At 34.4% G+C, this 19847-nt stretch overlaps 1 protein-coding gene across 2 annotated transcripts in view; it reads left to right on the top strand.

Moving 5' to 3' along the window:
- Positions 1–1490: 1490 nt before the first annotated feature.
- Positions 1491–19847, top strand: part of LOC114249279 (uncharacterized) — a 115729-nt gene continuing 97372 nt past the window's right edge. For both annotated transcript variants that reach the window (XM_089736734.1, XM_028182785.2), the window contains exon 1: positions 1491–1686. The gene's annotated coding sequence lies outside the window, so the exon portion shown is untranslated. The remainder of the gene's footprint in view (positions 1687–19847) is intronic.

The following is a 19847-nucleotide window of genomic DNA, read 5'->3' as shown; positions in this document are numbered from 1 at the left end:
GTAGATGGACTCCGGTAACCGCTTAACACCAGGTGGGCCGTGAGCTCGTGCACCCACCTAAGCAACAAAATAAAAGTAAAAATAAACTCCACCATCGGTATATTTGGAAAATGAGAAAGAATATCGGTGTTAATTGTTCTAAAGAAATAGTTGATTCAAACACGCCACTTTATTCAATGGTTTAGTATTATTATATATTTAATTAAAATATTTAGAGATAACAAAAGGGCTCAACTCAAAAGGCAACTCAAATAGGAAACAGGAAAATGAGTATATGAGACTAATAAAGTAATACGACACAAATTAAAAATAATTACAGTCCATTAATGCTTACAATACAGTATCTAAATATCTTCTTCCTTTAATGTAAGAGATTATGTATCATTATTTATTTTGTTGAGAGAATGTACTAATTAAAATTATGAATGGGCAATTAAGAGGACCTCAACGCAGCCTCGAATATTGGTCCAAGGGAAAATTTATCTCAATTTTGATATACTTTTAATCTAATTAACAGGATTTTTATACTATAATTTTTTTACCGACTTTACTTTTTTCTGGTTGTTAAAAATATTTGTACGACTTTAAAATCGCTATCATAGAATATCAAATAAACTAGTCATAAACTAACTATCAATCTTGTTAGTGGTCGATATCAGATAGAAAAACTAAAACTGAGAAAAAATGTCCAGAAAATTATTGATTGGGTAAATGAACTTAACAAAAAATAAATGAGGGTATTTCTATGCGTATTTCTATCTAAACGAGCGCAATTTTAATATTGGAGGTCAAAGACACCGCCCACTTTGACAGAATACATCAAAATGTCAATGACAACGGACAACGACGCTTTTACCACGCAACCCGAATCACGAAATTGTTTTACAACATAAATAAATTAGACAGTATTACCAAGCTATGCGGGCACCGAGCATCGGTCAAAATTAAAACCCGAATGATTTTATCTAAACGAATTCGTAAATCATACAAAAGTTTTCTTCGTAAAGTTGAAACGGTTCTTTGGTTACGGTTATCGCTCATCGTTTCCGTCGTCAGCAAATATTAAAACTTTAGATGATGTCACTTTGGAGGTTTCCATTAAAAATTATAATTACCTTTCTTATATCTTTTATAGCTTACATTTAGTAAAAACGTGTTATTATCCAGCTTAGACTTAATTTTTAAACTTTCCTTTAGGTAAGCTTGTAATTTTTTTTAAATGACGTTTTATTGTAAAATCGAACTAAGCTAGTATTCTTAAGTTTTTTTTTTAGGTTTTCTAAATATTATGTTCTTCCTAATCCTTTGCGTCGTCGAATCAAATTCAAACAGCGTGCGAAATAGGGGTGTCGGGGCCAAGCTGTGAGCGGGCGGCAGTGTGGCGGAGTTTGCGTGTGACGTCAGCGTCCGGGCGCGGATGGCTAACGACGCATGCGCCCCCCGATATTCCCTACAGCCCTCGACACCCCTCGCCCGTCACTTCTCGGGCGGCGCGCTACACATCCACTCGTTCGCCCGCCCAAACAACTTTCGCCTACCCGCGCCGTTACGAGATCATAAACTTTCCGTTCAAAAAACAGTGCGTGTAGCTTTATTTCATAGGACTTGGACTATTTTTTTTTGTGTAACTAACCGAAGCGCACTTTGTCTCCGGTTCTAGATTATTTTCGGATGTATGTAATTCAGGTAAGATTGATGTTGTGGTAGTTAGAAATAAATTGCTTTATTTGTATTTTGCCGCCGTTTTCAACGAATCGTATTTTGAAACTGCCTTCGAATGATGGTTAAAATAAAAAAATTTTTTTTTTTTTTCTTAAATATTTACGAATTGTTAAACAGGTTTTATTAACATTAGAAAAATATTGCGCACTTTCAATTCGTTTAAGGTGTGTGCTCCGAACAGTGTCATCGCTAGTTTAATTTTACTATTGGTTACGATTTGTTAACAAATAAGAGTTCTGAGCACGGAGAGCTATAGTTGCGTAATCAATTGTGCCAACAATTTATCTACAAACAAACAAACAGTCTGCAATGTCTTTTATTAAAATTTTGAGGCTTACCAGGGTTCAGGTATTTAACAACTAAAAGAGAGAAACTACGATAGTATTGTATGTTGTGTTATAATTTTTTAACGAGGGGAAATGTAGTTAGATTCTGTTAGATTCTAATATAAAACATGAACGTTTTAAATTTTCGAATTAATAATCTCTAAACATAATAATAAAACAGCCCTAGAGCCCTATAGATTTTTAGATCAGTCCCAGTCCGAATTTATTGCAGTTTAATGTAAATAACGGTTTTGAATTCCAAAAAAAGTAAACTAAGGAACCCTATAAAAGACTTACGGCTTGAGGACAATCTTGATCCGAATAAAACGACACCGATAAAGCACGGTCCACGGCTGCTTCACAATTTTATCACACTGCAACATAAAGGCATGCTGTTTTTATTTTATTTGAACGAAGCGTAAAAGTTAACGGTTGGCGGCGCATTGGTCTCGGTTATTAGTGAAGTTATAGAGCAGAATTTTTGGAACCAAGTTCCTTATCGCGCGTTGTGAAAGGGGGCTAGACGGAAAAAATTCTTACGAAAAGTTGTCACGACACTTTTTAGATCCGTCATTCTGACCAATCAACGTGTAGGCGCTTATCGCGTGACATTGCTCGTATCCGATTGGTCCGCGTAATGAGTACAGTTTCTCGAGATAGCGTTTCAACAATAGTAATTTAGTTCATAGTATTGTTTTTTTCTTCTTCATAATGCCGTAATTTATTATTATAACTTTAAAAAAAAATTACAATTCCTTCACTAATTAATCGAAAGGAACTTCGTTCCATCCGGGTGTCCCTTGATACCTCTGAAGTTTTTTTTTACTCAGCATTATGTAGCTTTGAAGGTAGTTCGTCCATATACTACCTTTGTCGTTATTTCATTAATTGGCATGATATTTATATCTATCTGTGGATTGATTTAAACACGTGGCCGCAAATGATTACTATGGTTAATAGTTTATAAATGAATTGCTGTTCGTTAGTCTCGCTAAAACCCGAGAACGGCTGGACCGATTTGACTAATTTTGGTATTGAATTATTTATGGAAGTCCAGAGAAGGTTTGAAAAGTACATAAATCTGAAAATGCTCGTAATTAAATAAAAATATTTTTTTTTTCCCTTTGGTGTGTCCCCCGTCGGACGGATTCCTTTTGTTTGTTTTAAGTTTATTTTATACAAAAAGTTAGGTCTTTTATTTATCGATTGAGGTACAACGAAGTCTGTCCGGTCAGCTAGTTATACATACATCGTGTTATATTATCGAAAATAAAATGATTTTTTCGAAAAAGTGGTAGTTGCCGTTCATTTTTGATTACTGCAGAAATATTATGAGTGGTAAAAGCCCGTATGAATACACAATGCGTCCAATCATTAAAAACGAAATTAGAAAAAGACAGATAAGTAAAGAAAGCCGGAAACATAATTATGTTTATATTTACTTATATTTGCCCTTGTAGGCAGACGTGCATACGGCTCACCTGATGGTGAGTGGTACCCCTCGCTCATGTACGTCAGCAATGCCAGGGGTAGAGCCAAGCCACTGCCTACCGTTTAAAATAGGTTTAGTTATAACTAACCAACTAACTATAACTGACTATAGTTAGTTATTATTAAAACAAAAGGTTGGTAACGGATAACGCATGAGTGCTATGTTACCAATAAGTACTTGAAGAAAATAAATTACTTTTATTTATAACGACAAAGAAGCTTATTGAATTTTTTTTTAAATTTCACTATCCAAACCTTCATAGCGGAAACCGATTCTTAAAATTAACATATATTAGAATATTAATATGTTTCGAAAAAATGCCCTGCCATGCTCTTTCCTTTTAAGATCCTATGAACGCTAAATGACTTGGAATTAAAATTTATGAGTTTCGACTTTCGATAGCACATGTGATTTGTTCCACGAAATTCATGTTCTTTGTATCAATACTCTGTATTAAATAACGGAATAACAAGATATACTTTATGTGGTATTTTACGTTTCTCAGAAAATTTGGAACGTAAAAAGAATATGAAGAAGATTTATATATAGGGCCCCGCAGTAGTCGAGATTCGACTATAATTAATTGAAATTATAAGTTTAAGCATTATTATGGTTCTATTGTCAAACACTATTATATTTGGATAATATAATCACAGTATTCGCCAAAACTGCACTATAGATCAATAATATTAAAGACAAACAATATTAATCTTTTTCAATTCGACCACAGACTTTAAATAATAACAAAAGTTTCCCAATTGACAGTAAACAAAGAGTATATTTTTATGTATGTTGTGTCAAATACATGGTAGTGTGTGTAATATTTTCTTTATTGATTTAAAGTATCTAATATTAGATACTTTAAATCAATAAAGAAAATATTTTTTTAAAATAATGCATATGCATTATTTAAAAAAAATATTAGCATTGTGCACTCCTTCTCTATATTTTCTATAAGTGTGAGAAATTTCATACTCCTCCTTCCGCGCAATTTTCGTAAAAAGGGGTACAAAGTTTTTGCTTCACGTATTAATATATAGATAATATTTTGTCATTAGAATTAAAATTTCAAATGTAAATTCCTACATAAAAGTAAATAATATCAAAGCATCATCTTACTGCATTTCAGTATTCGTTCGAGTTAATTAGAAAAGGTTTACTGAACCTCAAGATTGACGCTAAGAATTTAGGTTTTTTTATTTCATTTAATGAAACACATCGAATGGAGTAAACCGACCGTGAGATTCACGTACGTTGTTCTTTGTAGCTTTCAGTAACAATGACATTCGGCAAAATGGACAAAGCTTTCAAACTATTGTCTTCACGGAGCTTTTGTCTGCGAACAACTCGTATATACTCGTTTTGTTTTTCAAGAAAGCGTAAAGTCGAATCAGAACTTCAATGATTATTAAAAAAAAAAAGAATTAACGGTTCAAATGTGTGTTTATTATTGCTTGGTTGTTAATATTGGGGGTATTCCTCACAAGGGACCCACCCTTGTCACCATCGTCATGCGGAATTATTGAATAGCTGAGCGTTCACGCATTCCGAACCGTTAATGTACTCTTTAAATTCCGATTACAACTGTTGACGCGGCAGCGGTTCGCAGTGCCGTCCGCGTTGTCTTCGCCGGACGTGCTGTAGAAGAGCGACCCGATTGGTGGTGTATCGCGTTCCGACCCGGCCAGCTGGTTTTGACCCAGCGGGTATCACTAGCGTCACTGACCGGGTGGCCTGACGGGCCGCGGTATCGTAAAGTTTGAGGAGGCTGGTCGTCGACAATCGCCACGATGACCCGTGTCTTCACGGTGGCGCCGCGAGTCTTATTGTAGTGTTGACCGCGGGTACCCCCCTAATTGTTCTTCTTCAAACGAGGCTTGTGGAGAGTACTTAACGGTAGGCAGCGGCTTGGCTCTGCCCCTGGCATTGCTGAAATCCATGGGCGACGGTAACACACCCAAGATCTGAAGACCGTCAAGTCCCACATAGCCCGCGTGCCCCCTAGGTGCGGAAACCTCGGAGCAGGTTCAGCCCGCTGTCCGAAAAAAAAAAGTTGTACTATTGCAACCGGTGATCAGTTAGCATGTATGTTAGGTAGGTGTGTGATGTGTCTACGTCTTTAGATATCTTATTGTAATTAATTCATTTACAAAAATCGTTCAGATTACGTCATAATGGACGATTGATTTTTACGTAGTAGTAGTATGTTTACGTAGCTCCGGTAATTATTTAAATTAACATTTTAATCTGACAGGTAGCGTTGCAATCTAGTTTAAGGTTATAAATGTTTCCCATTGACCCTGTCCGGTTATCTTAACATTCGTATCTTAATTATAAATTGAAAAGTTGGATATTCCCCCGATGGCAAATCACCAAGTTTTTTTTTCAACTATAGACATGAATTTGTAAACTATTTTTCGTAAACTCCTGTTAAGATAAAAAACCTTACTATTTTGTCGATCGATTTTTATAAAAAGCTTAAAATGGACGCTTTTTTTTTCTACCTATGCTGATAGCCTTGAGAGGTTATTTCAGCTTCTCCGTGACGTGTAGGTGAGCTCACCGGGCTCAAACCGGAGTGTTAGAGAGAAGAGCCGTGCTTCGCAGAATCTACCACCGGATCGGAAACGCGACCCACTGAGAAGATCCGGTGTTAAACTCAGTGGGCTCGCACGCAGTAGATAGCATTATTATATCAACCTTCGAATAGGAATACAAAACTGTTTCGCGACAGGAAGAGACAGGATGGTGGTAACTACTAGATGGTAAAGATGACAAAAGGAAAGAAGTTTGTGTGTATCTCATTAAGAACATAAAACAGCCTTTGCAACAGTCTTTTGGAGAGGCTTATTAAATTTACAATCGATTAAAAACCGTATTTTAAGATATGATATTATAAATATCGAAATGGACATTTCTGAGTCGTCAAAGCAAATTTTGGTTTGCAAATATTATCCAACAGTTAATCGTATATTAATTTCACTTAATTTTTTATGACAATCCTCCATTTTGTAAAATAATTTATTTGACATCATAAGTTTCATATTTAACAATTTAAGTTTTTACATTGTTTTGTTTGATATTATTCTCCAGCTCCTTTAGAGTAATTATATAATTATTTAGTTAATTAACATAAATTCCTTGAAATAAGATAACGATATTCAACATGTACTTTAAATTTAGAAAGTTAACTTGTAAATTATAGCCCAAGTCCAATAATGCTTTAGTTAAGTTTTAAATCACACAATATCATACAAATAAACAAGCATAGATTCATTATGTTAATCTCTTTATCACATTTTCGCAGTGTTTCGTATGAGCGAATTTGTCATGTGGACAATTCATACTCGATTTTAAAGCCTGTCAACCAGTTTCAGCTTATGAGTATTAATGTTTTATGTTTCGTTGCGTTTGTAAATCTGTAAATACTCAATACTTTAGTAGGATTTCAAAAATCGTACACAGTTTACACAGTTTCACGATTATGTTCCTTATTTTATTTATTTCTGACGCTCGTGGATACTGTTATGTAATTAATTAGCTTTCTATTACCTCGATCGATCGTTACAATAAATATCATTATGTATTCGTACCGTTGGAAAAACAATTTAATTAAATAATCATCAAATTCAATCGTTGCTTATTATGTTTTTTGCCACAAATGATTTTCAATAACCTTGTTGAAATTTCGAAGATCGATACTTAGATCATACTGAATGGCCTTTCTTGTTTGATTTGAAATGTTAAGTCACGTTCTGTATATCTTTGAATATATTTCGTAGTCCATCAGTCGTAGATTTTGGATTAAATTTGTCTTTCGTTTACTTTTCAAAATAAGTTCACTTTCTCGCTAAATTTTACAAATAGATATGATACATATATCGATATAAACTGAACACAATTAAATGGCAATTTATGAACAAATTTGTTTATTTAAATGTGTTCTTCTTTTTAAATTCTTTAGATTCTTGCCACATACTGCTCGGATGTATTCCTTATTGTCGAGACTGGCTGTGTCTTTATCTATAACATAATTTTTTTTAGTTAATACATTTTTGAGTTTCTCTGGTCACTGTTAATTGTGTTTTTAAATAAAGTACTATTTTTCATTTCACCGATCCATCTACGTTAAACACTATAACACACACATAACGATTTTTACCTGTGTTATGGTTTCTAAAAATAAATAAAATTAAAAAATATGTACACCAATAGGTATCTGAATATAAAGGACTTTTCACAAAGCTACTGATTATGCTCGGGATTGAACTCACCCACTTGAACGATTAAATCCCCTCTTTGCGTCGATAATCTTTAATATTGAGGGTCGTGTTAAATATTAAATTAAATTTTCCAACAACAATACACGTCGAAATCCGGATATTTTTGTACATTATTCAACACATTATTTAGTAGAAAATTGTATAATCAATTAAGTAAAGTAACGATGCTAGGACTTATGCGAACCCACAGGGGCTTGTACTATCATCTGCGCATTGCCGAAATAATCATGCATGTTTACCGTGAGAAAAGCTCTGCTATGCTACTAAGAAAGTAGGCAGCCCAATACCAAATAAAGTTTAAAGCGCAAAAAAATCGAACACAAAGAAACAAGTTGAACTGTATAAAAAGCCATTCGTTTCTCCGAAGGGCATGGAAGATGATTATTATCTTACTCTTAATCTTTAACTTCCATAATTGCTTTTGTATTCCGTCTCTCTCTCTCTGTTCGTTCTAATTAAATTGGTTTTACGCCAAATGCGGGCCTCGCCATTCCGGAACCGGCCTGGGGTGACAGTAAAACTGCGGTGGATTACACAAGCCTGTCTTTAGTGGTTATAGTTTGAAATTAAGCAATTTCCCAAAGATAACCATAATATTATTATTGCTAGAGTGTTTTGTTTCAAGATTTGCATTAATAGTTGGATCTGTGGTGTAACAGTCTGACCTTATAAAAGAGAATATTGTTTGGCTTTCCAATGTTAATTGGAAGAATTATGCTTGTTATTCGTTTAAGCTGTGCTCGGAAATGGTTGGGTTAGTTTTTTCACTGTTATAGATAGCTATGTGTAATATATAATGTATGGTAGGTAATGGTCTATAAGCTCAAAGCAGTTGACTAAATTAAAACATCATTAAAACTACTCCTATGGTTTAATCACGCGTTTATGCTTTTAATTTGGGTAATTGTTTTACAATGTTACGATGTCACAAACTTAAAAGTTGTTGTTTGTCGATGTTTGAAGAACTACGCATACGTCTATGGACGCTTAAAAAAAAATTCGTATTTTCAGAAAATTTCCGTATTTTTTTATACATAGCATCTGTATCTGAACATGCGCTTAAAATACCTCATACAAATAATAATCTGGTGTAAAGTGGTTACCGGAGCCTTAGATGCCATAACATGAAGCCTTCTCCACAAATTAAATATCAAATATTTATAAATAACCAGCTGACCCGGCAGACTTCGTAGTGCCTCAATCGATAAATAAAAGACTTAAGCTTTTGTATAAAATAAACTTAAAACAAACAAAAGGAATCCGTCCGGAAAATTGTTATTTTTATTTAATTCCGAGCATTTTCATATTTATCTACCTTTTAAACCTTTTCTGGAGTTCCACAAATAATTCAAGACCAAAATTAGCCAAATCGGTCCAGCCGTTCACGAGTTTTAGCGAGACTAACGAACAGCAATTCATTTTTATATATAGAGATAGGTCCGTATCTAAAAAATGAAGTCGCCTTTGTACGGTACTGGCCATTTGTAACTTAATTTATGTAAATATATAAGACTGGCAGTAAACCCTAAATTCAAAAGGGTATTATGAAAAAATATGGAAAACGGGGCAGCCGTTGTACTGTTAAAAGTGAGACCTTACAACACATGTCTCAAGGTGGGTGGCGGCAATAAAGTTGTAGATGTATATAGGCTCCGGTGACCACTTAGCATCAAGCGGGCTGTGTGCTCGTCCATCAATCTAAGCAATGATAAAAAAAATGGCAATGTAAAAGCTCGCCAGGAGTACAGATGTGTTTGGATGTGTAGGCTTTCCTGGACAGACACAGAATCGAAAGAATGTTGAACCACGTTGCCATTCTTACCCAAGTGAGGATCTTGCTGATGAGATACGGTGCCTTAAAAGAGCCGCTAATCAGCTCATCGGTCGATCCCTACAACAGGATGTGTTAAAACGCCATTTAAAAAAAATCATAATTATAAGCCTAAGTTCTGATTGAGCCCCGTTCGCCCACCAGTCATGAAGTCAGAATAACCCCTCAAGGCTACTAGCAGATAGGCAGGCAAAAAAGAAGCTTAAACCACTAATCTTTGCCTCCAAAATGTTTTTAGACGCGATCCTAGCCATGAATTATATTCATGCAAATTACGAACCAGTAAAAAGTAAATTATTCTGTCGGGACTTATGTATTGATAAAAATTGCAAAGTTATGAATGCGTTTTCTATTGTTTTATGTAAAGCAGATTATAACTCACTTTGAACTACAGAACGTGCTTTGGTAACAACCGGAAATATTAACTTACAAAGATTTAATTTTCGGAAATCGTCTAAACGTAAAAGCAGAAAGTTACTGAGTTTTGTATTACTCTTCATTATAAAGAGTAAGGTTAATTGACTTTGTTTGAGTATTTTGTAATCTATACCATATTTTGCTAAGGATACAGCCACCTGTACCACAAAAAGCCCATGCTTTTTGTATTTTTATTTTTTTTATTGCTTAGTTGTGTGGACGAGCTCACGGTCCACCTGGTGTTAAGTGGTAACCGCAGCCCATTGAAATGTACAACTTAAATGCCGCCACCTACCTTGAGATATGAGTTCCGAGGTTTCGGTATAGTTAACGGCTGCCCCATCCTTCAAACCGAAACGCATTACTGCTTCACGGCAGAAATAGGCAGTGTTCGAAGTAGTTGTGTAATTAATGTATGGGTGAGATGTAAGCGTAAAAAGTATAACGTAGGTTATACTACGTTATACTTTTTACGCTTTAACTATATACAACTACAGTTAAGCATAGAGAAAATATTTTCTTTCCTATTTATTTTAGAACATTCTACCTAGCAATCAATAATTTTCATTGAAAATTTTGTTGTTGATCTCTTATATTTACAGGTCACATGTATTTCCAATTGTTTACTTTTTCTTTGTACATTTTATAGTACTTTTATAGTAGTTCTTGTTTTGTAGCAAAACCTTTCTCTGATCTTTACGTGCAATAACTTATACAAAAAAGCATATATATAGCAAGTGTTAAAACTTTCTTATTTCATGTTTTAATTCCATTTTCTTTATAATAAATAGCGATTGTCATGTTGAATCTTGAAATTTATGCTGCACTAAATTCAAACTTTGTTGGCTGGAATCCCGACTTTTATGTATGCAGTCCCTTGAACCGATTCATTACCATAATTCCGTTATACATAAAATTATAACTAAACTGTAACAATTTGAACTATTCTTAGTCGGATGTTTTCTATTAATAATGGCGGCTACTAAACTGTAACAATTTGAACTATTCTTAGTCGGATGTTTTCTATTAATAATGGCGGCTACTAAACTGTAACAATTTGAACTATTCTTAGTCGGATGTTTTCTATTAATAATGGCGGCTTGGTATTAAAATGTAAATCCTTGTTAAATTGAAACATAATTTTATTGCAGATCCTTCACGTAATTCAGCTCCGTCTATTCTGTTGACAGCAAGACTTTTAGTTATCAATATGTAATACTCTCCTAGAATTAATATCATATTCATATCATATTCCCATCTCGTTCATATATTCATTACAGTCAAATTTTTCTTTGTACATATTTAGTCAATTTTGTAAATATTATGTGATATTTATATATAATTGGTTAATTATTTTCATGTTTAAAATAGTACTTAATGTTTTCATTGAAATTTATATTATATAAATATGCGGTGGCAGCATGTCTTACGAGACCGCATGGGTAGTTACGATCTTCCTGCCTATTTCCCCCGTGAAGCAGAAATGCGTTTCGACCTGAAGTTCGGGGCTGCCGTTATACTGTAAAAGCTGAGACTTATCCCCGTATCTTTAGTCGTTCACACGAGTTTAATTCGACTCGACTCAACCTCCAACGCGCGTTTTGCTATGTTTGATCGTAAAAATAACCTACACTCAAACGGCCCTCGAAAAATGTCCTCACCGGAGCGGAGTAAATGAACTGTCAAGTCAAGGTACATCGCGACGTACCTTGAACGTTCCTCAAAACCTTGAAACAGCGTTTAGTACCTACAAGATGGCTTCTGATAGTAGTGTTGAAGAATTTATTGACTATATTTTTGATAACAGAGTGCATGATTATCCGTCTCAAAGGTATTTGGGATATGGGGATAACCCCTTGGAAGCTTACGACGACGACGAATTCTGAAAATGTTACCGATTTAGCAAAGATTCAGTTGTACATATTCTGCTGCCTTTGTTGACTAACAACATTAATGAAAACAATCGTGGACTACCTTTAACGCCGATACTACAAGTGCTAATTGCTCTGCGATTTTACGCAACAGGCAATTTTAAGGTTCGTGCATAATGTGCTTTTGTGTCTACATAATATAGAATATCTGTAATTTATTACTTTCATTTGGATCATGTGGTATGGTTATTTTAATTTATTAATAATTTATAATTGTACTTTATTTTTATTTATTTTTTCAATGCGACTAGTGTCAAACAGACAGTGGCAGCTTGACTTTGACAATGACCATAGACTACAGATCTCTATGGGTTTGCTGCTAGCTTGATCAAATTTTCCTCGAACTGATGACGTCATGGTAACGCAATACCTCGACTCTACCTCACTCGATTAGAGTTGAGGAATATTGTAATGGTCGACTAAAAATACCGAACTCGAGTAAGTTTTGGAGGACTGCTCGGCTGAGTTAGTGTGGAGGAATATTTCAGCAAATGCCCAAAGATATGGGTGGCGGAATTTATGTTGTAGATGTCTATGGGCTTCGGTAACCACTTAACACCGGGTGAGCCGTGAGCTCGTTCATCCATCGAAACAATAAAAAATTGCTTTCAATCGGTAAGTAGACCACGGCTATTTTGTTTCATTGGAAGATTCTTGTCCACTTGATTGTCTGGAAGAGATATAACGTCTACCATTGTACTTATTTTATTTAATGTTTAGCCTCTTTTATTTTATATTAGTGTACACTAAAGCACACTCTATTCTAGTCTTCTTCTATTCTCCGTTTGGTTGTTCTTCAACTCTTCTATTAAATTAGTGAATCAATTTAGTATTAAAATTCCATTAGTTCAGAAAACTCTCAAGTTTTCTAAGGCCAGGTTGCGTTTGATCACTTAATGGATTTGACGGCCCTTTCAATTAGACCCTTTTACGCATTGGTATGTGTAAATAATTTGACCCAATGTGAACAGTTATTTAGTCGAAATATAGCAAATAATTTATGCATACCAAAATGAGAACACTTTGATGATGTAAAATTATTCTAGGATTTAGATTGAGATAGCTGAGTTTGTCTAAACTTATTTTCTTTGTATCATTCGTTTTGTAAAAACAAACTTTGAGTGGCTTCCCACACTAAAACAGCTAAGGGCTTCGGTTGCATTAGCTCAATATCCTGGGAGTCTGATCTAAGTAAAAACAATTGCATCAAATTTAATCGATTACTAACTGAGTTGTGATACCATCGAATCATCTGTCTATTCACTATCCAAAGAATTTGTTACATAAATTGGACAAAATTACATACGTCCCAGTGTTCTTCCATTAACAAGCAGTAATTTATTTACATGTTATACGAATGTTTACAAGCACGATTTGGCATTTTACAAAGCTGTTTAAATTTAAAGTGAGCGGTAGCACTGTACGTTGTACCAAAAACACGGTGCATTTGCGTTGAAAATTATATGCAAATTAACCCTTTGTAACTCAAGCTTCCAAAACAAAATACGTTGAAAGTGAGTGTTACAGAGCGGGAGCTATGGAACTCATAGCCCATTTGAAAACGCCTGGATGAAGCTAATAACGTAGTAAAGAATAAAAGCGGCTTAATTAATTTGAACATAGACTTCCTGTTTTAGTTATTAAAAAATAAAAAAACTTTGCAGTCTATTTGAGAATGTGAATACAGTGTTTCTTATTAGATGTCGTATGTAATGAACAATAGTGCTTTCTGTACTTATAATGTATTCGATGAGTGGTATTTGTGTCCTTGCTATTGTTAGTGTCCATTGACCACGGTCAGTATTTAATATCAGCTTGGCTATATACTCGTATTGCCATCGATGGCCATAAAAAAACGTGTTTCTTTTCCAGACACCTTGTGTTTGGTTAACCTTAATGTACAGATTTATTGTAAGTATTCGATTTAATAAAAGCAAAGCTTTTTCCTCGTGTCACAAGAAACCCGCAAAACTCTAATATTTCTGTAGTGCTAGGTTGGTTCTTTTTCCTTCTTATTACGTTTCTCGTTCAGTGATTGAATACGTTTCTTATTACACTATATTTATTCTGTGATTTTTCTAAGAAACCAATATATAATATGGATCCTGAAAGCACTCATTTTTGTTTACAGTTTAAAATCCAATGCACATAATTAATTCATACGTTAAAAGCCTTTTAAATTTATTAATCGACCTGAATTTTCGAAAACAGTTTTTATGGAGAATGAAAACTATAATGTTTAAGAAGTAGAATAGAGCTTAACTTAAGCTGTAATAAAAATATTTAAATAGATTTTGTGATTTCAGATCCTTTGCATTCAAGTAAAAAAATCATTTTCTAAAACCTCTCTTGATAGTTTAAGCATGAGTGCACATAGGTCATTATTTCTGTGTTTTGTCTTAGGAATGGTGCTTAAATGAGCATAGCGTTATAGGCAGACGTTTTTATTGACCACCAGTTTTTAAGCTACTACTTATGCCACATACTCTACGACGTGAATAAATGGCAATGATTATGTTTAATTCACTGTCGTGCTGGCTATTATCATAGATCTATCGTGCGTTTCAAATTGAAGGCTTGAATAGCTGTTAATCAAACATTAGAATCTTCTATTTCAAATCTCAAAGGAACCTTGTGTACTTAGTGGCTCATCAATCTTTTAGTAATCATTAAATGTGGTATATATTTGTCAATAATGTATCAAATTTTTGTTAATAAACACAATTTTTTTACTAATTATTTGTAAATATAATAAATGAATCAATGTTTATTTATCAAATGAAACGCCTCCAGGAATGAAAGGAAACGCCTCTATGTCTAAATTAACTAACATAAAGATAACTTTATCGCAAGATAGTAGATAATTTCGTTTGAGTTTCCGAAGGATTCAAATTTCAAATGACGACGAAGAAAAGACACTGAATTTGTAGAATTTTTAAGTGATTGTTGACTTTAGCAAGAGCTTCCTTATCCAGCTTTTATAAAAAGAATGAAAAATTCAGAGATTATAAAAGAAGTTATTTTGGTAATCTCAGAACAATGTGTAAAGTGTGTTTGTTAATTTTTTTCTTTGAAACAACGAGTCCTTGTATTTCGCATAATTTATTACAAAAAGTTCAAAACTTTTCCCAGCGCATTTGCTCGCATTGTTTCATGTTTTGAAAGAAAAAAAATAATACGGAAGATTACATTCTACACTAACCAACGTATTTTCATTTTATTTCTCAATATTATATACATAGTATTAGATTGTTTTACGGAAATCATTAAAGGTTTTTGAATACCGTTTCAATTAATTAAATTATTATAATTGAAATTCCTTGAAACCCTTCTTTGTGTATGACATAATAATATAATATTAACCTTTTGCAATATACATATTTTTTAAACGAGTCTTACAACGAATCACGTTCGTTCCCTACTCATTGTTGTTAGAAAGTATTCGTTTATTTTAAACCTTACCTACCTTATTTTAAAAACCTTTTTTAAAAGTAAAGTTGTATTTATACATGATATATTATAGAAAAAAATATATTAATATGACTTGTTCGTTATATAGTTAATGTCATCAATATCGTTAATATGACATTCTCGTTAAAATTATGCCTCCAGTTTACGACCACCGTATTCTCTGCGGTGCGGTTTACATACTGATACTTTTTGGCACCTAATTATACTCTATGTTCAACGGGGAAATAATGTATATCACATGAAACCGGTGCACGATCCCACAATATCCCGGGTATTTGAAGACTTAGAAAGCTACTATCCAACACATTTGAATTCACCCCTACCCAACGTGGCAGAGAGATCATTGCTCGGGCAGAGGGGTTCGCCCCGAGGCCCATTCCATGCCTCTGTAAGGGCTGACGATCCCGGTAACACATTTCAAACTTCGTCTTTGACTCTTGTTTTTCTCTACCTATTCGTTAATAGTCTAAGGGGATATTCCAAATACGCGCGGACTGGTAGGTGAGATCGCGGGCTTTAACCCATGTGGAAGAGCACAGTCCTTAACCCAGGAGAACTTGCTAACAAGAGCAATAACTTCACTGAATCTACCACCGGATCCGAATCGCGAACCACTGAGAAAATCCAGCAAGAAACTCAGTGGGTTGTGTCTATGAGTTTTGAATCAATATGGTTCACAGCATTCGTGATGTGTTGTAAATATTTAATGGTTTGGGCCAACAACACGAAACCAATGTTAACATATTGCGATGCGATAATTCACCGTCCATAATATTCTTCGTGAAAAACAAGGGTATTTATTTATCTGTTATTTACACCGAGAGGGTAATAATTTAGTTAGTCTGTGATACCGCACGAAAAGGTTCACATGTATCGCTCGAGGTCATTATTTGGTTTAATACGTTACTTTTAAACGTATGTTTCTCCAGAAATTATTTTATAAATTTACTTACTGAAATTAAATTTTCATTTACGTTGGTGAGCAGACAAACCAGGCTACAGCCTTTCGATTTTTAAATGGTCACCAGAATATACACAAACGTCACATAGTCTAAAAATGTGAATTGAAAATTTAGATGGTACATATTTTGTTTCAAATATCTACGCACAGTCTGATTTTCTTTGTGTTTTGTACCATACATGGGGTGTGCTTTGCATTGGTTGATATTATTCAGTTATCTCTTCATAGCTATCGCGGCACACCATGGGAGCAGAATTCATCCTTACTCTTCGGAATTTATGTGTTTACTTGCAATGCGTGTTTGACTGTACAATGATATGAATGAATGATGATGTTTCCATCCACATTCTCTGAGCGCTATCATGTGACGTCATCTAGTGGTATGACGTGTGACGTCATAGTATGGTAGTGGCAGATTTGTTGCATGCCTGATATTTTTGATGTTCACGAGTCAAGGTCATGAGATCAATTGAGCCCTCAATTAGGCTATTTGTGCCTTAGCATTAATCCTTTAATAATACAATAACAATAGAGAAAGACAAGTTTATTAAATGCTATCTACGTGTAAACCATCGAAATAAAAAATGAGGTAAAAATCAATGTAATTTAAGAGTTAAGGATGAAAGTTTGTGTATATGCTAAGGTCTTTATCCGCAAATGTCTCGTTTGGCTGAAGTTGTCAAAGAGAGAAATCTTTTCAACAAATGTTGCCGAGTACTTATTACACAAATCGATTAATGATTGCTTGATTTATTCATTTTCAAAATTATGTTTTATGCCTGAATAACTAACCGAATCGCGTGAATAGCAAATTTAAAAGTAAATTTTGTCTATTAGTGAATTTTATTTATTTTATAATCATAGATATTTTTTCTCTCTATAACACAGTACACGAATTATTACGAGTATATGGAGTAGTATGGACAGTGTCGATGTAGTCCAGCTTTTTTGAAGTAACAAGCTTAGCAACTACTACAACTAGCAATTAACTTTCTTTTCGATATAGGTAGACCTAAAAAAGGTTGATTTCGTTATTTTTAATCAATATCCCAATGTAAACAAAGAAACTGGCTGTATTTTCCAATGCCTAATACGAGTATTTGTAGCCGAAATTGTATGCACCTAGTTTGTACGTGTGAATTTTGCTTCTAATCTTGGTCAAATTTTAAAAACCCAAAACTGATTAGTTCGTAAATTATGTTTTTTTATTGCTTTGATGGGTGGACGGGCTCACAGCCTACTTGGTGTTAAGTGGTTACTGGATCCCATAGACATCTACAACGTAAATGCGCCACCTACTTTGAGATAGGTACCTTTAACGGTAGGCAGCGGCTTGGCTTTGCCCCTGGCATTGCTGAAGTCCATGGGCGACGGTAACCACTCACCATCAGGTGGGCCGTATGCTCGTCTGCCTACAAGGGCAATAAAAAAAAAGATATAAGTTCTAGGGTCTCAGTATAGTTACAGTACAATATAGTTATGTAGCAATTAAGAATGTATTCTTAGTTCTATTTTTTATAAAATTAAATAGTAACGAAAAATAATATTGAAACAATACATTTGGGCTTATTAGATAGAGAGTGGAACGGCTGAATGGATTCGAAGAATATTGGAAATCTTATTACTTATTTGTTATATGACGTAAATTGTTACTTTCGTACTAAAATCCATAGAAAACGATAATTTTAAATGACAACTTCTAATTATTAAATTTGTTAAGATGTATCGATTTTGAGACGAAACAAGGTTCGTTCGCCTCTTCACTTTGTTAAGAAACACTCAAGAGTCTTATGACGTTGCTAGATATGAGTTAAAAGCTTTGGGCGCATAGGAATGAGTGTTGGTAAAGTTCTCACATATTCACTGTTACACACATTAAACGTTATATAGTATACAGTTATATGTATTGTATTTGACATACTTTGGTAGCAAATAAGAGTAATGCCGTCTGACATTGTGTTTACATGTCATACATATAAAATTTCGTACGTAATACGTTTTGTGAAATACGTACTGTGTCATTTCAGCCACGCAATCTTGTGGGCTATATGGGTTATGATGGTTTTCCCTACGAATCTCGCCATTCCTGATTAAATCTAGCAGGGAAATTCCGAGTACAGTCTTATTTATTAATCTACGAGTGAACCCGATATTTAATCTATTTTTTAGCTCACAAAAGTCCCTTGTTGAACATAAGCATCCCCTTAGCCTCGCCACAACGACCGGTTCTGTGTTACTTGCCACCATCCGATGCCGAACCTTTAATAAGTCATCGGTCCACCTTGTGATAGAAAGACCTATCAACCCTGGCCGTATCATGTCCTTCTATAATAATACAGACTGCCCTTCTCTCCCCGTAGGTATCGTTAGAGGCAAATAAGGGATTATCCAGAAAATGGGCAATAGCAGTATTTTAACAACACACTACGTTCGCCAATGTCAAGCGCGGCAATTGTAGCAATACAACTTTCAACATGGCTGACACGTTCTATGTAATTAGATACAATTAAATATCTTGTCTGCTTCTGCTTCAGTGCAAACACGCGTTCCTATTAGAATAGTCAGAATGAGGCGATAGCCGTTATTCCAATGTCAAATTTAATATCTAAATTCGAGAGGATTTGTTCATGTTACGATACAACTGCAGTAACCATTTAACACAAGATGGGTGGTTAAATTACTTTAAGTACTTTTTGTAAATGCGTACAAACGAAAAACGATGAAAATGCAAAATGTTATTTTAAGACGAAGGCAAATAATACGTGAATAATAACGAAAGGAATCGTAACGTAGCGAAATGAAAAAGAAGCTTAGGACGTGAGCCCCGAAATATCTTTCTAAGATTAATGACGAGGAAATGTAGCCTTGATGATTTTATTCCGGTCTGACCATCACTCAATGTCATTATTTTGAATAAGAATATAGCTGTTCTGAGCGTTGGAACTACTTTTTTTTTTGATAAGCATTTTAAGTTCGACGAGAATTATCGTAAGAAAAACATTAAAGTAAAATTTAGACATCTCGAATAGATAAAGAAGACACTCTTTAAAATGTACATCGTTTGACTATGATGCCAAAAAATGTTAAATAACTATTCAAAAAAGCAGTGATGGAACATCTCATCGATGAGATATTACCAAGTTATTAACTATATATACAAACAACAAAATCATAAGATTTCTGTTTGTTAGATAATATTGCGGAAACGAGCCGTTTGCTTGTAGGTTTTTGATTGGAATCTTGTTGATTGAGTTTTTGTTTGCCCTTTGTAGGCAGACCAGTATACTAGTGTATCTAGCTCAGTGGTCACCATCGCTAACGAATGTCAGCTATATCAAGAGCATAGCCATGCCGCTGTGTAAAATAGAAGAAGTCAAATAAACAACCCAGCTGTGTTTATTTTGCGGTTTCCA

Source organism: Bombyx mandarina, chromosome 22 (assembly GCF_030267445.1).
Source record: "Bombyx mandarina strain Sakado chromosome 22, ASM3026744v2".
NCBI lineage: Eukaryota > Metazoa > Arthropoda > Insecta > Lepidoptera > Bombycidae > Bombyx > Bombyx mandarina.
Note: the sequence above shows the minus strand (reverse complement) of the source record. Positions and strands in the feature narration are given on the sequence as shown.